At 43.3% G+C, this 18,389-nt stretch overlaps 1 long non-coding RNA gene across 1 annotated transcript in view; it reads left to right on the top strand.

The window, feature by feature from the left end:
* LOC120405313 overlaps positions 1–18,389 on the top strand; it is a 38,728-nt gene that overhangs the window by 15,668 nt on the left and 4,671 nt on the right. The gene's annotated exons all lie outside the window — the stretch shown is intronic.

The raw sequence follows: 18,389 nt of genomic DNA, 5'->3' as shown, positions 1-18,389 counted from the left end.
ACCTCAGCATTAATTTGGGAAAACACCGCAGCTAGGGTTCATAAACATAAACCATGAGCAAAAGACCCACCCCCAGATAAGCTGGGCAGTGTCCTTTTCCCTCAGGTTCTTAAGTCCAGCAACCCAAAAGTCCCTTTCATGTGCCTGTCCCTTCTCTGCACTCCACTCACAGTTGCTGTCTTTAGCCAGTGCAGCCCCAGAGTTCAGAGGTTCATCGGCAGAGTTAACCTCCCATCCTGTGTGGAAGTGGGGGGGGGGGTAAGAAGGCACCTTACATGCTTTGCTGTTCGGGCATTTGCTCGTCGCCCCAATGGCCAATTGCCATACCTCTCTGCAGGGCTCTGCTCTGGCCCTCTCCACTAGCCACCCTGCTGGCCGCTTGCCGCATCTCTCCACCAGCTGCCCTGCTGGCCACTTGCCACATCTCTCCACCAGTTGCCCTGCTGGCTACGTCTCTCCACTAGCCACCCTGCTGGCCATGCCTCTCCACCAGCCACCCTGCTGGTCACTCACCAAGATGTCTTCAGGACCCTCCACTTAACACAGCTCTCAGTGATTTCAGCTGTTAGTGGGGGGCACCTCACTGCAGGTGTACACTGGGCAGTCTCTTGCAAAACAGACACTGTCCTAAAGTAGATCTAATACTTAGAGATAGGTATCCGTGATAAGACTCTCAATTAAGTCTAAATTAACATTTTTATTATAGCACAGAGAGAGAAAAGATCTAAGTGTCTCAAGCCCTTAAACAGGGCCCACAACATCAGATACAAGTCCCTATCCCCACTCTCTCTCAACTCATTGGGCTTTGGAACCCATGTCCCCTGTCTAGCGAGTGACGTTCAGTTGAGGGCAAGTCCCTCCATCGGGTTATGCCACGTTCAGTTCTGCCGCCCTTGGTTCACGAAACAAGGATAACAACACTTTATTACTCCTGTTCCAATAACAAGGAGACTGGGGATCCAACACCAGCCACAAGTGATCATTTGGGCAAGCAATCCCATCATGCTGAGCACCTAAGCAGGGTGGGTGTTTCCAGGCAAACGAGATCAGCTCCTGAAGTCTTTTTCCACAGCGCACCACTAGATGTTAGGGGCGAGCTCATTCAGACTCTACTTACACTAGTTTGGGTTGGATGTATTCCGGGAGGTTTCATCCAATGATATAATCTTTAAGTAAAAGATTAATCTTTAATTCCTGGAGACTCCAGGACATTCCTGGAGGTTGGCAATGCTTACACCAGTGCAAAGTGGATGTAAAGTTCTGATGATGGAGCATTTTACACTGCAATCAGAGGTGTGACTGCAGCAAATGTACCCCTACCTTGATTTAGCTAGCTTGAATAAATTACAATAGCAGTGAACCGGCAGCAACAAGGGAGGCCTCTATGTTCTCTGCCTGGGAATGTATTTGAGTGGCTAGCCCATGCTGCTGTGACTCCACTGTTATCATTATTTAAACTAGCCAGATCTAATCTAGCTCAGGTATGGCTCCACATGCTGCAGTCACACCCCTGCTGGCAGTGTACCGTAGACCAACCCAGTGATTACACAAGGCGCAGGGCCACAGATAATTGTACTATAGTAAAGTGGATATCAAGGGGTTAACTGGATTACTCAGAGTATTATGGGTTGGAGCCATGCTCTACCGCTACTGCCCGTTACTTCGTGTTTGCTTTGTGGGTGTTTCCCCCACTGTGTTCTGTAGAGGAATAAAGCAGCAAGTTCCTGGCCTGTAGTATTGTCCGAGTGTTCCTGACCATTTTACTAGCTATGTTCACATGTGTCATTTCATCTGTTACTGCTTTAGGCCCAAACCCCTACACCTAGATGTACCTATCTGTGGAATTCACTTTTTGGTGCTCTGATCCCTAAATGTTTTCCGTTCCTGGGCCCTGAAGATGTTTATCCACTGTCATTTTTCCTCTGAGCCAGCATTCCTCTTTTCATGCAATAAAGCAGCAGTTGTACAGACTCTATGATGTTTGCTGTGCTTCACATTTTTTGTGGACTCCTGCATCAGCTTTGCCATTAAGTAAAGTTTACCTGAGAGCTGAGCAGGGAAATAACCCCTAAAGACAAAACGGAGAGCACACAAAGCCATCCCTTGCTGAGACCTGAAATTTTAGTAAAATTGGTGATATGTGAATTGATTTAGGCTTTTAAGTTAAAGTGAACTAGCAGGCAATTAACCATCTCCTGGAAGTGCCTCAAATCCCATCCTAGCTCCAAGCAGTATCATGCAACATGAACTGAGGGCCGCCCAGAGGATTCAGGGGACCTGGGGCAAAGCAGGGGAGCTGCAGCGCTTGTATGCACCCGGCGGCGGTCCGGGTCTTCGGCGGCATTTCGATGGCGGGGGGCTGTTCAGTCACTCCTCATCGTCGGCAGCACTGAAGGGTCCCCCCACTGCCGAAAAGCTGCCGAAGACCCAGAGTGACTGAAGGGCCCCCCACCGCCGAAATGCCACCGAAGACCTAGACTGCCACCAGGCCAGGAATCGCGGGGCTTTTCGGCGGCGGGGGGCCCTTCGGTTGCTCCATATCTTCGGCAGCACTGAAGGGCCCCCTGCCACCAAAATGCTGCCGAAGACCCAGACTGCTGCCAGGCCAGGGCTCGCAGGGCCTCTGCGGGGCTGGGGCAAATTGTCTCACTTGCCCATCCCTCTGGGTGACCCTGTATGAACTTTATTTCACTGTTAGCACAGCTATTTCACCCAGCACTGGGTAGGGCTGTACATCCATGTGAGGGGGAGGTGTGGGTATTTGAGTCTAAGCTTCATTGAAAATAATGGATGTTTTGCCATTGTCTGCAATGGAGCCGGGATTTCACCTCAGATCTTTACTGCAAGATAGCTGTAATTTAAGGGGTGATAAATAAGGGTGGGAGCACTTTGCAGCACTTTCCTGGGAGAAAACAGTCTTTTAAAACCTTTTAAAAATGAAAAGTAATGTACTCATCTGACTTCTGTTTATTTTTTCAGACCACATTAAGATTTCAGGAGCAAAGCAGTTTATTTAGCCTTTTTAAAACTGACTGAGTGCCTGTGAACACATCTGAGGTGGGTGTTTGCTACTCACATTTTAGTCGTTTCTAGTCCATCTCCTCTCTCTAGGCTTTCATTCCTGTGCTGCTGAGTAATCTCGTATTTTTAAAAAAATCTTTTCCTCCATAATTCTTCAAGGATATTTACTCAATGACTCTGGGATTATGTCAGTCACAGCTGGAACATGCTTCTAGAGGAGCTTTCCACAGATGTGGCCTGCTCAAGGACATTTGGGGAGTCTCAGCATTAGAAACAAGGAAAGCAAATCTTCCTTTTAATTAGAGATGAACCTTGTATTCGTTTCAATTTCAGGAAATATAGCTTCAAATGATTGGAGCAGAGCTCACCCTCTTTCTGATTTGGTTCTGGAATGGATCCAAAAAACAGAACTAGTCAAAAAATGTTCATTGAAACCTTTTTTTTTTAATGATAAAATGTCATTTCAATGTAATGGAAATTTTCATACAAATCTTTCTATTTTCACCAATTTTAAAAATTTTCTTTTAATAAATGAAAATAAAAAATTTGTGGAATTTCAGTTTTTTAAACAAAAACAAAAAAATATGGTTGAAGAAAATGAAAGAACCATTTTAATTTTCTTTGAAGTCTTTTGCTGGGAAAAAAATGTCTGTCAACCAGTTCTCCAAAGACCAATAGGAAGCTATTCTCTTGCTCTGATTCAGATACAGAACTCATGAGAGCAGCTGATCCTGATAAATTTCTTTCTCACAGTGGCTCTAATTTAGAGGACGTATCGTCCATTGGTTAACACACTTGTTTAGGATTGAAGAGATCTGGGTTCAAATGCCTGCTCCACCACAGGCTTCCTCTGTGATCTTGGGCAAATCCCTTAGTGCCAGATTTGTAAAGCATTTAGGTGTTTCTATGACTTAGATGGCTAAGTTCTATTTTCAAAAGTGACTTGTGGTCCTAAGTGCCTAAGTCCACTTGACACTTAAATACCTTTGAAAATCTGGGGCTTTGTAACTCTGCTCCCAAGTTCCCCATCTGTGAAATAGCACTGCTCTACCTCACACGGATGTTATGAGGATAAATAAAATAAAGATTGAGAGGGGCTCAGATACTATGGTAATGGTAAGATTGTGAGCGGCTCAAGTGAGTTTGCTCTAAGGCCAAGATTTCATATGTAGTGATTTTAAAATGCCTTCATTTTTTGGGTACCCAATTTGATACTTGACCTTAAAGGTGCTTGGTTTTCAGAGGCTGGATGCTCAGAATATCTTGACCAACTCTCTGAATGCTGAACCCTCACCTTAATCATCTTCTTCTTGTCTCCTTTTGTCCAAACTAAAATGGTGGCCTGTCGCTCTGACATCTCCTTGGATGCCTAGCTGTCAGTTTAAGATCAACATGACAAAAATGGAACTCTTTATCTCCCCTTCTCCCCAACTTCCCCGCTACCTCCGTTCTTGGTCTCTGTGGACCACTCCACCATCTTGCCCATCACTCAGGCCTGTCACCTGGATGTCACCTTGGGCCTCTCTCTAGGTCTTCCCATGTCTAAGCCTGGCTGTTTCTTTCTGCATAACATCTCTTAGACAAGGCTTCACCTATCATCCACACAACTAAAATTTCCATCCAGGCTCTCATCTCACACCTCGAATAGTGCAACACCTTCCTCTCTTGACAAATGAATATTGCCCTGTTCTTAACCATTCAAAATGCTGCTGCAAAGATCGTTTTCATAGCCCATTGCTGTGACCATGTCACTCCTCTTTACATCCCCTCCCTCACTCCCTTGTCTCTATGGCATCAAACATTAGCTACTTGTCTGTACTTTCAAGGATCCTCTCAGTCTACCTCTGCTCTACCTATCATCTCTCATTCACCACTGAGCTGTCAACTCCCACCTTCAATTGGCTGATGATGCCTGCCTCCTTCACCCATTGGTTAAATTCTCAAACAAGAACCTTCCTGTTTTCTCCCAAGGTGCCCCTCACAGTTGGGAGGAGCTCTCTGCAAAGCTGCCTTATTCTCTTCCTTCAAAATCCTACTTTTCCAAAATGCCTGCAAAAAAACTTCATTATTCATAGTGGCTTAGGCCAGAAGAGCCTATTAGATGTAGTCTGAACTGCATACCATAGGCCATTAAATTTCACCGTTATCCCTGTATTGGCCCCAATAGTTTGCAGTTGACTAAAACATAACTTGTGTTTGGCTACATGCAGTGGTTCTCAAACTTTTTGTACTGACCCCTGTTACACAGCAAGCCTCTCAGTGTGACCCACCCTTATAAATTAAAAATACTTTTTTTATATTTAACCCTATTTAAAGTAATATTTATACATCACAGCAAACTTAGCTAGCTGGGCAGTATGTACTTGCGACCCCTCATGTAAGAACCTTGTGACCCCCTCAGGGGTTGTGACCTCCAATTTGAGAACCCCTGATTACAGCATATTGCCCAGAAAGGCACCCAGTCTTGAGCTGAAGACATCAAGAAATGTGCCTAGGGCAGCCCTCACTGGAAATGCCAAGGTCAGGACAGGCTGCAAAAAGGAGAGCAGATACTCCCAAGACTGGTTGTATTGTCCAGGACTGGGAATTATTCTGATGCATTCAGCAGTGTCTAGGGACACCCCTTTCTGCATAAATTTTGCATAGTGGGTGTGACACTGTATGGAATATATGGGACACTTTATGATAGTGTTGATACCAATATTATAAAATTGCAAGGAATCTGACCAGATATGCCATGTGGGGTATCTGTCAAAATGTTATAATTTGCTAAGTATGGTAATCTTGTTTATATGTTTGTATCGCCTTGTATTGGAAGTTATAGATAATGTATGATATTTCCAAACTTGTGCTGTTTCTGGGTGACACCCCCAGACAGATTGGCATCAGCACTGCCTAGCCTGATGGATGGCCCATCAAGGGTCAACTGTACAATGAACTCACTGAAAGGAACCAGGGGTACACCTTCTGACTCAGCAAGACATATAGGGACATTGCTACGGACAGAACTCTAAGACTTTTCGATGCCATATGCTGTAAAGCTTGTGTTTGGGACACAGAAAGTACAAGCCACATGGCAAAAGGAATATGAAGGGCAGCAGCATCATCTCCATTTTGTCTTCATTCCTGCTTCTTACCTCTGGAGTAATTTTTCTACAAACTGAAGCTCTGAACAAAGGACTTAATGACCCATCCAAGCTGTGGATGTTTTCCAGAGGTACTTTCAAGCCAGCAAATTCACTACTGCTAAGAACCTGATATATGGACTTTGAAGTCTCTGTATATATCTGAGTGCTTTATCATTTAACAACTCTCATCTTGTTCTTTCTTTTTTCTTTATAATAACCTTTTAGTTTTAGACACTAAAGGATTGGCTGGCAGCGTGGTACTTTGGGTAAGAGCCAACCTAATACTGACCTGGCAATGTGGCTGGCCCTTTGGGGTTTTAAAGAACATTTTGTATAGTGAGCAGAGTTTTTAAAATAACTTCTCACTGTACTGGACCTAGGTGCTCGTTGGGAGCCAAAGAACTGGAATGCAATAAAGGGGACTGTGTGATTTTCTTTTTCAGCTTCTTGATAACCAGGGTGGGGGATCAGGAGCACAGTTTGTGACTGGTTGGGGAGTTTAACTTCAGTGTTACCCACCAGTCTTGGGAGTATCTGCTCTGGCATTTCCAGTGCGGGCTGCTAGGCACACCGGGTCACAGGTTGTTCTAGGGAAGACTCACTCTAATAATTTACATCTTGGAGGCAGTCTGTAGAAATCTTCGGTTAATCCCTAATGGATGGAAACCAAGCTGTCATTCTACTTTCCCTTCTCTGCCCCCTTCCTTTCCCTCCCTTTCCTTTTGTTGTGGGGGAGGGGGGACTGTCTTTTTTTTATTATTGTTTTCTCTTAATTTTTTTTGCGGGGGGGGAATCAATTAAATATAAATTGTAAAAAATTGTCCTTATTTCCAGTTTGAATTTGCCTGACTGCAGCTTTGACGCATTAGTTCTTGTTATGCCTTTCTCCAATAGATTGAAGAGCTCTTTAGTACCTGGTATTTTCTCCCCTGCAATCAATTCAATTCTCACGCTTTTTGATAAGCTAAACAGACCGAGCTCTTTAAGTTTTTCTCTCTCTCTCTGTTCAACATTTTCTCCACCCCTTAGATCATTGTTGTGGCTCTTTTCTGCACCCTCTCCAATTTTTCAACAGCCTTTTAAAAATGTAGACACCAGAACTGTATGCAGTATTCCTGTGTCATATACAGAGGGAACATCACCTCCCTATTCCTACTAGCTACTCCCCTGCTTATACATCCAGGAATCGCATGAGCCTTTTTGACTACAGCATTGCACTGGGAGCTCATGTTCAGAGTCATATGTCCACCATGACCCCAATTCCTTTTCAGACACTGCTTTCCAGGATACATTTTCCATTCTGTAGATAGGGCCAGCATTCCTTGATCCTAGGTATATAACTTTTCATTTAGCTGTATTAAAACTCATTTTATTTGAACGGGCCCAGCTAAGCAAGCAATCCAGATTGCCCTGTACAACTGTCCTGTACTCCTTATTTACCACTCTGCCAGTCTTTGTGTCATTTGCAAATTTTATCAGCAGTGATTTTTGTATTTACTTCCAGACCATTGATGAATATGTTGAATAGCAATGGACCTAGCATTGATCCCAGCAGAATCCCACTAGGAACACCCCCATTCTGTGATAATTCCCAATTGACAAATATTTTTGAGACTTGCCAGTTAGCTCATTCTTAATACATTTGACACCTGCTCTGCTGATATTGTGTAGTGCTAATCTTTTAATCAGAATGTTGTGCAGTACGCCTTTCAAAGGTCTAATTCTATTAACTTTACCAAACAAACTTGTAATCTCAAAGAATGGACTCAGTTTTGTTTGAGGACACTTATTTCCAGAAAATCATGTTGATCAGAATTATATTCCTATCCTTTAATTCCTTCACCAACTGAATCCAATATCAGATTTTCCATTACTAGGCCCAGGACTGATATCAGGCTAACTGGCATATAGTTACCCAGATCATCCTGCTTGCTCCTTTTTAAGATTGGCACAGCATTAGCATTCTTCCATTTTTCTGGAACTTTCCTGGCATTCCAAGATTTATTTAAAAAACAAACATCAGGGAGCCAGAGATCTCAACCAGCTCTTTTATGTCGCTTTGGTGCAAGTTATCTGGGCCTCCCCATTTAAGAATGTTTATCAATAGTAACATGATGTTTAATATCTTTTCAGTTATTAAAACACTAGAAAGTACTTCAGCAGCTTTTTGTGGTACAAGTACATAATCCTGCTTCTTTCCAAAATACAAAACAGAAATATTTATTTAACACATCTGCCTTTTCAACAATTTTAATATCTCTACCTAGGAATGGGCTTATCACAGGGCTAGGATTTCTTTTGTTCCTCATATACTTAAAAAGCTCCTTCTTAGTATCCTTAGCCCTGATCACTGCAGAATTTTCCCTGATGTCTTTAGCTTCCCTTATCCATTTTCTGCACTTTATAATGTTTCGTTTATATTGATTGCTACCTATTTCCTGCTTTCTCCATTTTTATATATTGCTTTAATATTTTTAATAGCTGTTTTCACTTCACCACTGAACCAGGATGGGCTTTTGGCCAAACTTCTCACCTTCACAGTGGTTAGGCTGCTGATGTGCTAAGACCACTGCCTATCATGTTGCCCAGTATTGCCTCATTGTTCCCTTGTATTTTCCCCCTATTTGTGTCTGCTATCTCTTGTTTTATACTTTGCCCATAAGCTGTTGGGGGCAGTGACCACTTTATTCAGTACCTAGCACATCTGGTCCCTGATTAGGCTTCCTAGGTGCTACGATAAAACTACTACTAATAAACCTTACCTAGACTCAAATGCTATCTGTTTGTCCCATATTCTCTTGCCAAAGAAAAGGTAAAAAAACAGACTGGATAAGAACTCTGTTTCGTTATTCACTAGAAGCCATGCTGGCGATGTGTGTGCATTTCTGTTTCCCTTTCCCTAAAATAACGCATCTGAGCTTGTCATTATCAATGGCATTGACTAGTGTAATTAATATATGCTAAAAAGGTTTATTTGCCTTGTCGAAACAGATCCAATTTATTCTTTTATTAGTCTCAAGACTTTGGGTCTGATAACACATCAGGTACCATTTATTATTCAATTGGTGTGAATGGGATTAAAGAATTTAGACTGAAAGTGGGGTTTTTTTTGTTTGTTTGTTATTTTGTGCTTTTCCAGCATGTTCACTTAGTTCACTTGTGGCTTTGAGCCTGAAATTGAATAAGTGAAAGATGGTGGATGGGATCCATCTGCCAGGAAATTGTGAGCATATGAGCATCTGTTGCTAGCATTAGGATCAGCGGTATAGAGCATGTGCTGATTATTTCAGTCAAATCCATCAGAAGTACACAACCTGTCTAAGAATAAAAATTCAACCCAAATCAGCAAGTCATGATTCACACAAAGACTGAGAGGTGCTGTTATTATACCCAGCTTCGAACAGAGTGACATTTCCTACCACCTCAGCTAGAATCGCCATCTGATAGGCTATCAGGAAGACACGGACTTAACACCTGCAAAACAGCAGCTCTGTATCTGACACTGGTGCAACTAGCGGTTGGAGTACTGTGGCCAGTTCTGATGTCCACAATTCAGAACGGATGTTGATAAATAGGAGAGGGGTCAGAGGAGAGTCATGAGAATAATTAAAGGATTGGAAAACATGCTTTATAGTGATAGACTCAAGGAGTTCAATTTATTTAGCTTAAGAGAAGGTTAAGGAGGGGACCTTGATTACAGTCCATATGTACCTACATGGGGAACAAATATTTAATAATAGACTCTTCAATCTAGCAGAGAAAGGTACAACACAATCCAATGGCTGGAAGTTGAAGCTAAACAAACTGAGACTGGAAACAAGGTGTATATTTTTAACAGTAACCTTGGAACAATTTACTAAGAGTGATGGTGGATTCTCCATCACTGACCATTTTTAAATCAAGAGGTTTTTCTAAAAGATCTGCTCTAGGAATTATTTTGGAGAAGTTCTATGGTCTGTGTTATACAGAGGAGATCAGACTAGATGATCAAAATGGTACCTTCTGGCCTTAGACTCTGTATTGTGCAGGTGTACAAAGGTTTGGACTAGAAATGTCAGGGGGCTGGGGGGGAAGTTCACCACGGGCAATGGCATCAGCACATCTGCTCAAACTACCCATGGCTGACTAGAAACCCTCTCACATTTTTTTTCTTTCTTGGTGCATGCACACTGTAATCCTCCCAGACGTCACATCTACTCAAGCAAAGAAGTGAACATGTTCTTAAATACCATTCACAATTTGAGTCTGCCAAATATTTAGTGAGTGGCAGGCACTCTCTTGGGTAAAACTTGGCCGACTGAGACCACTTTGACTCACATCACACCAATAGTTGGATCCTAGCTCTGTGGGTGAAACATACACACAGAAACTTTTTTTGAAAAAATGACTGGGGTTCGTTTTGGAGGGTGGGGGACATAACTCTACAAACCCTGGCTCAAAATGACCCCTAATTTGGGTCACTAACCCTACCCTGCCCTCCCATGACACGTAGCAAATTTCAAGAATATCCATCATAGCATGTGGATTTTAGAGCACTGAAAAACGGGATCCTTTAACCAGGAGGGATAGAGGGATGATGGAAGGAAAGGGCTCCTCTCCACACCTACCTGTAGCATAGAAGGCTCTGAGGGCGTGAAGCGGTCCAGTCATCTCTGGCTACATGTACATGGGTGCCTATATGTAGTTACATGTGCGTTGTTGTGCGAGGACCCCACATCTGAAGCACACCACTGAAGGACAGTGCACAATAAAGAAATCAGCACGCATGAGGGGGTGGGAGTATGTACGCACCTCTGCTACCCAGTGGATTCGGTTGAGGAAGCCCCACAACAAGAAGTCTGAGGAGGACCCAGAGCCCCTGCAGGAACCAGAATCTGAGGCTGTTAAGTGTTACCTCAGCCTGCCTCCTGCCCCTCCCTGGAAATATCCCCTCTTACTTCGTGATATGATACATGCCTGAAGCCGGCGCCCCCCCTCTCCCCTCCCCACCACCCTTCCATGACCCCTGAGCAACACACAGCTGTAAATCGGTGATTGTATTAAAATCCATTGAACTATTGTAATGCACGTAGTGGAAGCTGTAACAAAATCACTAATGAGCAATCACTGTGCCTCTGTGTCTGTGCATTTCTCTGCCAGCAGTTTGGTAGCAACAGCCCCTGGGCTGCATGGACCAGGGAGGAAGGGGGCAGATTTGGAAAAGGGCCAGGTAGGGAAAGAACTGTTTCATGACATTTATGGTTGTTAGGGTGACCAGATATCAAGTGTGAAAAATTGGGACAGGGGGTGGGGGGATAATAGGAGCCTATATATAAAAAAGGCCCCAGATATCAGGACTGTCCCTATAAAATCAGGACACCTGGTCACCCTAATGGTTGTTCAAAAATCTCAAATCACCCTTCCCCCACCCCCCCACTCTGTCTTTCCTTCTTAGAAATGCATGTCATACAGAAGGGGGTGGTTGCTGGCTTGAGTGAGGGCCTGCCTAGGCCCAGGAAAAAAGGAACAATTTAGTTGTCTGAGGAGTGTCAGAGCAGTCCATTCTCCCATCCCACTCCCTGGTGTCTGGACTCTCCCTGCACTGCAGAAGCCAGGAGAAGCAGGGATGGGTGAAGGATCCACTCTGGTGGTTGCAAATACAACTCCATGTGCCTTATCAGTGGAAAGTGACAGGCTTGCAGTGTTAATAGTTCAGGGAAGAAAATCCACTTGCAGTCAGACGGTCTGTGTCTCTGCTCCTTTCAATGCTGTTCGCTGGACCTGCTGGCCATGCAGAGGGGTTTTAGGAGCTGGGTGAATGTTCATTGTGATTCTCTGTTCTCTTCCCCAGGAACTCGGTCTGCTGGCTTAGAATTCAGTCAATTTCCTCTCAGATTGCCTCCCAGTCCTGTAAGCAGGACTCAGCATATTTTTGGCATTAAGCTGGTTTAATGGCTAGGCAAATGTGCTTGGTCCACCTGTGTAACTCACCTAACTCCTCCACTCAGTCATGGGAAGAGTGGTGACCATTAGCAGAAACATCTCTTTGGCATAGGAGGGCAGATCTCCTCCCCACAGGACTGGAATGATACTGCTCTCTTCCTGTTATGTTGCCCAGATGATAGCCAGCCTTTAAAGAACAAACGGGTAACTGGTAACATTGCCCCTGAAAGGAACCAAACCCCACCCCAACCAACCCCTTTATGCACTGTAAACATTACAACATTTTAACAACAGGACTGCAGATCTTACCCTTATTACCCAGCTCTTTCCTTGTGGGCTGCAAAAGTTGTCTGAGAAGGAAGGAAACTAACAGTTGCATTCTTGAGATGCTGAAAAAAAGTATCGATATTGTGGCCTTTGTCAGCAGTTATGTTACATGGAGGTTTGGTTGGGTTCCTTCAAAGGAGAAATGAAATATGGCTCCTTTTTCTTTGTCTCAGCAGGACATTGTGCGGCTGACAGGGAAACTATTCTGCAGGAGGGTAGGAGCAGCACCCCAGGGACAGCAGAGGCAGAGGGAAAAGGACCCTGGAGGACCTGCTCAAGGAACAATTCAAGTTCCTTAGAGCAAGGGAGGATTGGGCTCCTTAGGCAGGATGAGGCACTCATGAACCGGCTCCTTGAAATGCAGTCATGCCACAGGGAATGGGAGTATGCCCAGAGGGAGCAGGACCATGGCCAGAAAAGACTGAAGAAGGATTATGTGAAACCCCTCCCAAAACTTTACTGAACTGTTTTTCAAAAGTACTTTAACAATGACTGAAGTGATCTCCCTAAAGCATCCTTACACAGAGCTGTTTATATATATAAACTTTGCTCAATGCTTGCATGAAATTGCATATACCCCTCTGCATCACAAAACCACAGCCCAAAGTGTGAGCCTTGTGGAGGGGCCCTCCCACAATTGTCTGCTTTCAGTTAGTACATTCGTGTCAGCTGCCAGGGATCGAAACCCATGCAGGTATGGTGCAACACAACTGTGTAGCAATGGTCTGTTGAGCTTTTCGAGAAGCACCATAGTAGCACATAGTGTCCTTCACCTTCTGGCTCCCCACTGTTCCATGATGTGCAAGCACATAGCATCACAAATTTCCCTTGCCCATGAGGAACAAGGAGCAGTGTGAACATGGGGTGGGACCCGGCTGGCGGTATAGGGTTGGCAAACCAGATCTGTCCAGTGCCCACTCACTCCTGAAGTAGTCCTCTTTAGACTCCGATATTTTGTGCAAAGCACAGCACGCCATAATTACACAAAACCTGTTGGCCACACTGCCATCCACATGGGTCCGAAGACCTTTCCAGTGAGCTTTGAGCTACCCAAAGGTGCACTCACCACCAAGCCCCAGCTACTGAGCCTGTAGCTGAATTCCCTTTCTCTTGGCTTGGCAATATTGGGGTACAGCTTCATGAGCCATATTAGGAGTAGATATGTGGGGGTTCCCCAAAATAACAACACAGAAACACCATAAAGTCCATTCTTCCTCTTTCAAGTACAACCCAGCCTCTTGAGCACACTGGCATCATGAACCTTTTCTGGCCAACACTGGTGCTCATGAACTGACCTCTGTGGTCCACTAAGCCTTGGAGAACAAGTGAATAGTAACCTATCCGCTATCGCACCATGGAACATTTGTCCCACAAACAGTAGCAGGGGCAGAACCATGTCATCATAAACTGGTGACCTGATTTTGGAGAAATAAGAACCCTCTCAAACCTTCCCTCAGCTCCTAAGCAGAACTGAATCCAAACCAAGCTAAACCTTTCTTTAAGGAGCTCTTTCTTATTCACGCTCCACTTTCCATGCTCTGACCCCACTGCAACAACCTCGCCTGCTCTGTGATCCCCTCTGTCGTCTGACCCCGCTCTCCTTTACAGAATTGCTGTGAGGTGAGCAGAGACCTGGGGCCTGTTGGAATTTTAACAAACTCTGGGATAAGCCATGTTCAAAGCAAGAGACCTTTACTTTGAGCAGACTTGACACATAAGAAGACGACAAGAATGGCCATACTGAGTGGATGTTTCAGAGAACTATCCCCAATGACTTCAATATCTTTCTTGAGTAGTAACAGCTAATTTAGACCCATCATTTTGTATGTATTTTTGGGATTATGTTTTCCAATACACATTTCATCTGCCATTTTATTGCCTAGTCACCCAGCTTTGTGAGACCTTTTTAACTCGTCACACTCTGCTTTGGACTTAACTATCGTGAGTCATTTTGTATCATCTGCAAACATTACCACCTCACTCTTTACCCCTTTTTCCAGACCATGTATGAATGTTGGACAACACTGGTCCCAGTACAGACCCCTGGGGGAACACTGCTATTTACCTGTCAAAACTGTCCTACCCCTTGTTTCCTGCCTTTTAACCAGTTACTGATCCACGAGAGGCCCTTCCCTCTTAGCCCATTACTGCTTAGTTTGCTTAAGAGCCTTTGGCGAGAGACCTTGTCTAAGGCTTTCTGACAGTCCAATCTCCCCAGAAGCTGCAAATGGAAGTTAAACAAGATGCCTCCCTGAGGCAGACCTCAGGTGAGGATTCTAGAGGTGAAGGAGCACATGCCCATCATGACTCCCTGGGTGAGGTTGGACAGGAACCCTCTAACCCCTGCTATGCCTGTCTCTAATGTGGGAGAGCAGGATTCTCTGGTCAGCAGTATCAAATGTTGCAGAGAGATCCTGCCAGAAGAGAAAGGACTTCTGCAGTAGCAAAAAAAAAGGTCCCAGAGTTACCCAGTGCAATTTATATTGCATGGAGAGCCCCAGAGTGTCCCTATGACATGGAGGACGACTGTTCAGCTGGGCCAAACTTGTACAAGGAAGGGAGAACTCTTGGGATTTACATTACATTGAGTAAGAGGGAAGAACTTTGTTTCAAGTCACCCATATTACTCATTTCTCTTGTATTTCTCTCACACAAGTTTTCATGGTCTTATTTTGGGCATAGTCACATTTCAAATATGTCTGAACTTTGAGCCTGATTCTGATCTCAGTTACACCAGCATAAATCAGGAGTAGCTCAAGTGAAAAACATGGACTCACAGTAGTGTAAAACTGGTGTGAGAGCAGAATAAGACCCTGCCTGTCTTAAATGGAGCCCCGTTACACAAAGTTGAACAAAAACATTTTTTTTAAAGATATACAAATGTTTTCTTGAATCTGAAATTTTGTCCAAATCCAATACAGATACCACATTTCAGCTCAGTTCTAATTCAAAGAGATTGGACCAACGATGTATTTATTTACCTATTTATATTGTGGTAGCACCAGCAGGCCCAAATCCAGGCCCCACACAACTAGGCATTGTCCAAATGAGTAAAACAAAGATAGTCCCTGTTCCTGTGAGCTCAAAGTAGAGGACACTGTTTCTCAATGTTTTCCAAACTGGGTACCCAACAACTGTGCTAAACTCCATAAAGCATCCTTTCTATTCATTCCAGCACAGCTTGCTTATACAGAATCATCATTCTTTTCAGTAGTTTAGTCAAGGATAAACCCATCTGACTGAGTTTACCGACTTCTCCTTCGAGGAATATGGAATTTAATTCAGGTTAATTCACTCACTTTTTTTTTTAAAACCACTACACCATTGATTCCTTTTAGATCCTTGATGAGACTTGTGATCGTCATAGAACACTGGGCCAAAGTCACTACTGGGGTAACTGAGGCTTACATCAGGGATGTTTAGACTCATTTTGACTATAAATAGCAGCCACACTCTGAAGGATACATCTATTCAAAATAAGTATGGTGATCCCTGGCTTCTCTCTCAGTTAATTGCAAGGATACACTCAAAAATGAGCCACTGCACTGAATCAGTTTCCTTGTTACATTTTTTAAATACCCATTTTTATATGCAGATTCACTCTGTTTGCTTTGAAATTAAGTAGGGGAAAGTTCAAATCATTTGCTCTTCCTTTTGTCATGTTTAAATTTAGAGGAGCCAGCGGAGAAGTTCAGCAATGCAAAAAGCAGAATAAAGAATGCTGTCTTCTACAAACAAAATCGTAACTTAGGTTGCTTCCAGGAAGAACTGCTTGTTATTCAGCTTCCAGATTAAAAAGCAATTGAATATTCTCCCCTGGCAACCCTGATAGAATATTTAACTGGTGACAAGGAATGAACTGTTTAGATCTATTCTGTGCAATCATCTAAGTCCCCAAACTGCAAGATATGATTCTGTATCACTGCAGAAAGAGTGAAATTCACTCCTAGAGACTGACACCATTTTCAGCGACCTCTCACCTGGAAAAAAAAAATCACAAGGAATCCACTCCTTCCTCTCTTCCCAGCTCCTTGGGGGAGCTGCATTGCCATGGAGGGGAAGGGATCCAGAATTTAGGCTCTGCTCTCTAGAGATCTTGATGGGATTTGCAGATTTCAGGGCAGAAATGTTTTTGCTCATTCTGCATAGGTCAAATTCCCAACTCTGTAATGGGAGAATTCGATGGAAATTCCACTCATGGGAAATCACTGGATTTCCAACTCCCTATATATTTTTTCCTGCCTAGAGAATGGTCAAGCCCCATGATATTCTGGTCCAATGTGCATAAGGTTAGAGAAATATTACAGCTATAATTATAAAAAATGCAGCTAGATATTTCAAAAGATGGATGAGCATTGTCATTGCAGGTACCATAGGTGTGAAGGAATGTAAATGTTCCAGGGACCCAATTTTAGTCCATGGAGGTAACTGAGGTGGCCTCATATAAGCACCTGGAATATAAAATGTGAAACATGTTGAAATTAATTCATTGTATCCAGAGTTTATATTTGGCATTACAGAGAAATTAAATGTTTCATTTTAATCTTTATGAGCCGAGATGGGGAGAAAAATATCACAGATCCATCACTTACTATGTCCTGTTGTGTAGAGTTTTTTTGGGGGGGGCAAGTTGGGGAGCAGTTATATTTTATAATTTCTAATTATATCTGTAATGAAGCAACAATATTAGCAGCCATGAACAGGAATACCTAGGGGCCAAAACTGAAAGAAAAAAAGGTAATGGAAGCTCTACCCACAAACACAGTCCCACCCACTTGAGTATCCAAAAGGAGATGGCCAAATGAGACACCAGTTACAGCAGATTCTCCTAATGTGATCTTCCCTTGTTTTTCTTGTGCGATTTGACCAGCACTGAAATGGTTCATGTTGGCATTCATGCCATCATTATTAGGCTTCAGAGTCAACATCTGATTGAGGTGATGGGGCCAGTTAAGACATTTCAGATGTTTCAGGTTGTCTGCCGATTCAGCTAGATATCGCTTTATCAGTTAACCTCCATATTGTGAACAGAGTTTATCTTCCCAGCCATGAAGGCTACAAACGCTTTTAAAAACGAAAGCTTTGTCATCTTGTGCTACAGAAACTTTCTCATAAAATTATACCAACTTGTGAAGCTGGTTCAATTTAACCCCAGGTTCTACCAATCTCTTGTAAGCATGAGGCACTGGGAGTCACAGAATTCTGTTTGAATGACAGACAGATGAGCAACTAAAAAGTTAGGTAAAGGATGTCACTGAAAAAGTCAGATGCTGCATCTGCATTGGGCTAAATTTGTGTTATGGTAATACTACAAATCAGGAAAAAAACCAACATAACTCCACATATCCTGATGCATTGCTATTAGTATTACAATATTTATTATCTTTTTGTTTGATACATGGCACTGGCGTGGGCAGAAAATAATCTTGATACCCATGAGACACTGATTTATGGGTGTGTTTTTTCTTCCTATACCAGCTGGGGCTCTATATTATGGAGTATTTGCTGTCAGTACTGACTTGCATTGCTCCTCTACAGCACATTTATTACAGGATGTAAAAACAATGTGGATGTACAAAATCCGTGTTAATTTCAATGTACTCACTGACTGATTGCTGCTCAAATTAAATTTGGGAGCCCAATAACTTCTCCCTGGATAGGCTTATAACACAGACTGCAAGTACTTTTTGCAAGATAATGAAATTGTTTATCTGTAAGATATGTTCTCCTGGGTTGCAGAGTTCACACATGGAAAAGGCCTGAGTTTTATTGTTTCAGATCTGGGAGCAAGTTAGTATTATAACTGCTCTGTGGGAATCCCCTCTTCCCCCATTCCTACTGACAGCAGAGTGTATTACAGTACGGTGTTGCCTCTCTCATGCTAGAACGTGTTGAAGTTACTTTAATTTGTGCTTCTGAGATCGTTAGAAGACAACATGATATATTTGTTATCCGTAGTCGGTGCTTTAGCTTCTCTGTAAGTAGAATAAA

This window comes from Mauremys reevesii, linkage group 4 (genome assembly GCF_016161935.1).
Source record: "Mauremys reevesii isolate NIE-2019 linkage group 4, ASM1616193v1, whole genome shotgun sequence".
In the NCBI taxonomy this organism is placed as follows: domain Eukaryota; kingdom Metazoa; phylum Chordata; order Testudines; family Geoemydidae; genus Mauremys; species Mauremys reevesii.
This window is presented reverse-complemented; position numbering and strand designations above follow the sequence as displayed.